Consider the following 4,773-nt stretch of genomic DNA (forward strand, 5'->3'; position numbering starts at 1 on the left):
GAACTTTAAACATTGCCTATCTCCTCAAGCAGAGGAATTTCTAACTGCTATTTTGCAAAACTCCAATTCTTTCTTTTTTTTTTTAGTTCATGTCCTTTATTAAAGCTTTTGATACATGTTATGAAACAGTTCTCCAGTGTACTAGTTTATATTTCTACCCGCACTAGCTAGACTTTCCCATTTCCGCACATGCTGGTTAACAGTGGCATACTTATTTATTTATTTTAAACCTTGTTAACTTTGTTTTTATTTTGTTTCACTTTAAAGTTATTGAATATTTTGATATCTAAGATTTATTTATACATTTATTTATATTTTTTGCTTCAGCTGTTTGCATATGCATTTTAATCATCTACCCATTTTCCTTTTGTTGTGCTTATTTTTTACGTTAAATTTTTAAGCTTTTAATTTTATATTGGAGTACAGCCAGTTAACAATGCTATGATAGTTTCAGGTGGACAGCAGAGCAGCTCAGTCGTACATATGCATGTATCCATTCTCCCTCAAACTCCCTTCAAAATCTCCAGTTCCTGATGAAAAACGGGCCTTTTCAATTACCAGGGTATTTTATTATTTTTTTGGCCACACTCTATGGTGTGCAGGATCTTCGTTCCCTGACCAAGGATCAAACCTGCACCTCCTTGCAGTGGAATCTCAGAATCTTAACCACTGGACCACCAGCAAAGTCCTCAATTACCAGTGCATTCTAAAAGGAAGATGGTAGGGGATGACCCCGTAGATATTTTTAACCAAAATAGAATGGTGCAAAGTTAAACCATGGAGACATTTACCCATAACAGACAAATTTCCTGTGTCTATTATTAATGTTTCGGCAAATACTGTTATCTTCCAGATATGCAAACTTTGTGTTTACTATGGTAGCATAAGCAGGTGGGTGGAAGAGCACCTGGTCCATTATGCACTAGCATGAAAGTCCATAAACACGCAGCCTCCTTCTCCAGGACATTTATTAAATCTGCTCCAATTAGTTGCTTGTTCGATGCTTAGGTGGTTACAGCAACTGCTGCTCAACAGAAACTGTGAGAAAAGATCAGAGAAATGTCAACAGTTGACAACCTAACAAGAGGCCATTGTCCCCACTGGAAACTCAAGGGGAAGGACTTGGGTGCATATAAATAGCCTTTGGAATGAGGCACCTCGATCAACTGCTGAGGATACCCTGACAACAGGGACAGGTCTGGATTGACAAGAAACAGCGAGGACACTACTAAAATGCCTCTCAAACACAGGGTTGAAAGCATCTAGCACACTCAGACCTGAGGTTGATTGTATTGGGATTCCATTGCCATAATTATTTGTAATCAGTAAGTGGCTCACAGGCTACCTAGAATAGGCTGCTTGTTCTCTCCCCGAGGGTCCTAATCTAGTGCGAGTCAGTGGACTCCTTTGACCATCGATGGGGTTCTAGTCTGTTTGCCCAGAAAAAGAATCCTAGGATGTATAAATACCTAGGATTTCACACATAATCTCTGGGGCTTCATAGATGCCCCAGAAGCTCCAAGGGTCCTGGATTAAGAAACCCTGCTTTAGGGGCTTCCCTGGTGGCTCAGATGGTAAAGAAACCCTGCTTTGTGCTCTTTTTTTTTTTCTTTAAATCCTTTACTCCCAGCAGTGAACTGATACTTTTTTCTTTTCAGAATGGATGTCTACTGGTCTACCCTACATTTCCAGAGTCTAGCCTTCCTTCAAGCCCAGTTCTTGTTCATACTCTAGTGCTCTGAACTTTTAGGGCACTTGCAGTTGGTAACAACTCAGTACCCAGTTATATCTAGGACGTCCTGAGTCTATCACTCACACAGCATTGAGATATTCATCCAGTCAACACATATTTAATGAGTGCCTACTATGCTCTAGGCAATGTCCCCAGACGATGATTATATTATATTAACAGCAGGATCGCATAACACAACTTGCCAACTTCCCCACTAGACTATGTGTCCTCAGTGGCAAGGACCAGATCTCCTACCTTGCCAGATCTTTTTCTCTCTCCTTGTTTCCACTCATCAGCAAAGGCTCTGTTCCAATGTCCTCTCTCCTGGGCCGGGTTAGGAAATCTTCTTGAGTACTCTCTGGCATCCTGTGATTACCACGTTAAAACTTCTCGGCATAATTTTGAAGTCATCTGTTTCCATGCCTGTCTCTCCCACTGTGTTTTCATCCAGGGCAGGGTCTTATATCCAGTAGCCTGGAGCCTGGAAATGGCGAAACTCAGTAAATATTTGTTGAATATCTAAGCTTTCACTCACCTCCAGGCCTTCGGAACATGCTGTTCTCTCTATCTGAAATATTCTTCCTCCTTTATTGTTTGCAGATTCTTATCAGCTTAAACATCGCTTCCTCAGGAAAGCTTTTTTTTTTCATTCCTAGGTGAAGTCAGGTCCCCTCACAAAATGCTCTCCCTAAGACTTTGAACATCTTCCTTGTTTAATATTTATATTCCTTGTTAGAATATCAGCTTCATCAGGGCAGGGGTCATGGCTATCTTATTTTCCTAAGAAAAGTGAAAGTGTTAGTTGCTCAATTGTGTCCAAATCTTTGTGACCCCATGGACTGTAGCCTGCCAGGTTCCTCTGCTCATAGAATTCTCTAGGCAAGAATACTAGAGTGGGTCGCCATTCCCTTTTCCAGGAGATCTCCCTGACCCAGGGATTGAACCCATGTCTCCTGCATGGCAGGCAGATTCTTTACTTTCTGAGCCACCAGGAAAGAACCAAGACATTGTATGGTCCTTTACTATTCAAAGAGTGGTTCAGAGACCAACAGCACTGGCATTCCCTGGGAGCTTGCTAGAGATGTATAGTCTCAAGCTTTACCCCAGACCCATGAAATCAGAATCCCCAGGTGATTTCCATACACATTAAGGCTTGAAAAGCTGTAGTCTATTCCAAATACACTCAATAAATATGTACCAAATGAATAACAAGCATTGAACTGAACAAAATGGAACCAATTCAGCCTTGCTACTGCTGTTGTCTAGCACAAAGCCTGGCTCAAATTAGGCACTCAGCAGGTGTTTGAGGCACAAATACTGTCTTCTATTCATCCATCTTCACTGTGTTTTCTTCAACTGGCTTATAAGCCGAAAGTTGGGGTCCAGGGTCCTATTTTGACCCTTTTTCTTTTTTTTAAGTTGTGAAAGTTTATCGAGAGATAGTTAACAGCAAATTTCCAACATAAGGACAGCATGCTTGGTTTCAGTCTGTCTTTGTTTAAACTGTGGTTGTCCCTTCACATGCTTCTGGCATCTTAATGGGCTCTAGACTTGGTTGAATCTCCTCCTTGACATTAGGACCACCTTTGGGCTTATCCACAGTCTTCAACAGAGCCAGTTCCTATTGATCAGCTTCCATAACAGGCCCTTGAGCAGGTGCCCCTTCATCTTCACTGTCCTGAGCAGGTATAATATCCTATCTCTCAGTTGGTGGTTTCCCTAGTTGAGATTGTTTATCACTGGGCTGCTGAGCAACCAGAGGTCCAACTGGCTGGAAGACTGTCCATCATTTCCATGCAGAATTGGATCTTGTGTTTACATGCCCACTCATATTTTCCAACTTACTCCCCGGCCATATTGCTATGAGGATCTACTGGCTGAGTTTCATTCAATAAGGAAGAATCAGGATGGCAGGAACATGACCTCCCTGGCATAACTATTGTTGGCCTTTTTTTCTTATCTCTGTATCTTCTAGTTCTATGCCATATGCATAGAGAGTAGTCAATAAAGACTTGAAGCTAGCCTGATACTTCAAGGTTAAGTAATACATCATCCACTGGATTGGATTCAAGCTAGCTATTTTGAAAGGCGGGATACATGTAAAGTGATTGGGGACATTTCTAGTTGTTTGACACCCTTGAGCCTGAAGAGTTGTGCTTTTAGTCTTATTCCTCATCTCCATATGGAACATCCCATGTACGGTAACAAAATGGAGAGGCCATAGCAATGAGAACTTTGGTTTCTGGCTTTGACTGTTTTCACAGGACACTGTTTGGTTTGAAGAGGCCTAATAATGCCACTTGGGGAAGTGGCATCAGCAGTAAGGAATCCACCTGCAATGCAAGACTCAGGTTCAATCCCTGAGTCAGGAAGATCCCCTGGAGGAGGGTATGGCAACCCACTTCTTGCCTGGAGAATCCCATGGACAGAGGAGCCTGGTGGGCTAGAGTTCATAGGGTTCAAAGAGACACAACTGAAGCGACTCACCGTGCATACATGCACAATGACGCCACTTACACAAGCAAAAACGGTGAAACAGATCCTTCTGAGTAGTATGTTTTAGTATAACTGTCTCTTCCAGATTTTCTCCAGTAAAAAAACATGTGCCTTTGGCATTTGGTCTTAGTATTAGGACAACTTACAAACTATGGGCAAAGGCTTTGTATCACTTCAGTTGCTCAGTCGTGTCCAACTCTTTACGACCCCATGAACCCCAGCACGCCAGGCCTCCTTGTCCATCACCAACTCCCGGAGTTTACCCAAACTCATGTCCATTGAGGTGATGCCATCCAACCATCTCATCTTCTGTCGTCCCTTTATCCTCCTGCCTTCAATCTTTACCAACATCAGGGTCTTTTCAAATGAGTCAGCTCTTCGCATCAGGTGGCCAAAATATTGGAGTTTCAGCTTCAACATCAGTCCTTCCAATGAATGTTCAGGACTGATTTCCTTTAGGATGGACTGGTTGGATCTCCTTGCAGTCCAAGGGACTCTCAAGAGTCTTCTCCAACACCACAATTCAAAAGCATCAATTCTTCGGC

The 4,773-nt window shown here is 42.4% G+C and overlaps 1 long non-coding RNA gene across 1 annotated transcript; it reads right to left on the reverse strand.

The window, feature by feature from the left end:
• Positions 1-951: 951 nt before the first annotated feature.
• LOC104984250 lies at positions 952-2,257 on the reverse strand. Its single transcript, XR_824732.1, has 2 exons — positions 1,988-2,257; positions 952-1,038 (listed from the first exon to the last, which is right to left on the reverse strand). It is a non-coding gene; the product is annotated as an uncharacterized LOC104984250 (long non-coding RNA).
• Between the last annotated feature and the right edge of the window lie 2,516 nt (positions 2,258-4,773).

Source organism: Bison bison, unplaced genomic scaffold (genome assembly GCF_000754665.1).
Source record: "Bison bison bison isolate TAMUID 2011002044 unplaced genomic scaffold, Bison_UMD1.0 scf7180017863957, whole genome shotgun sequence".
In the NCBI taxonomy this organism is placed as follows: Eukaryota; Metazoa; Chordata; class Mammalia; order Artiodactyla; family Bovidae; genus Bison; species Bison bison.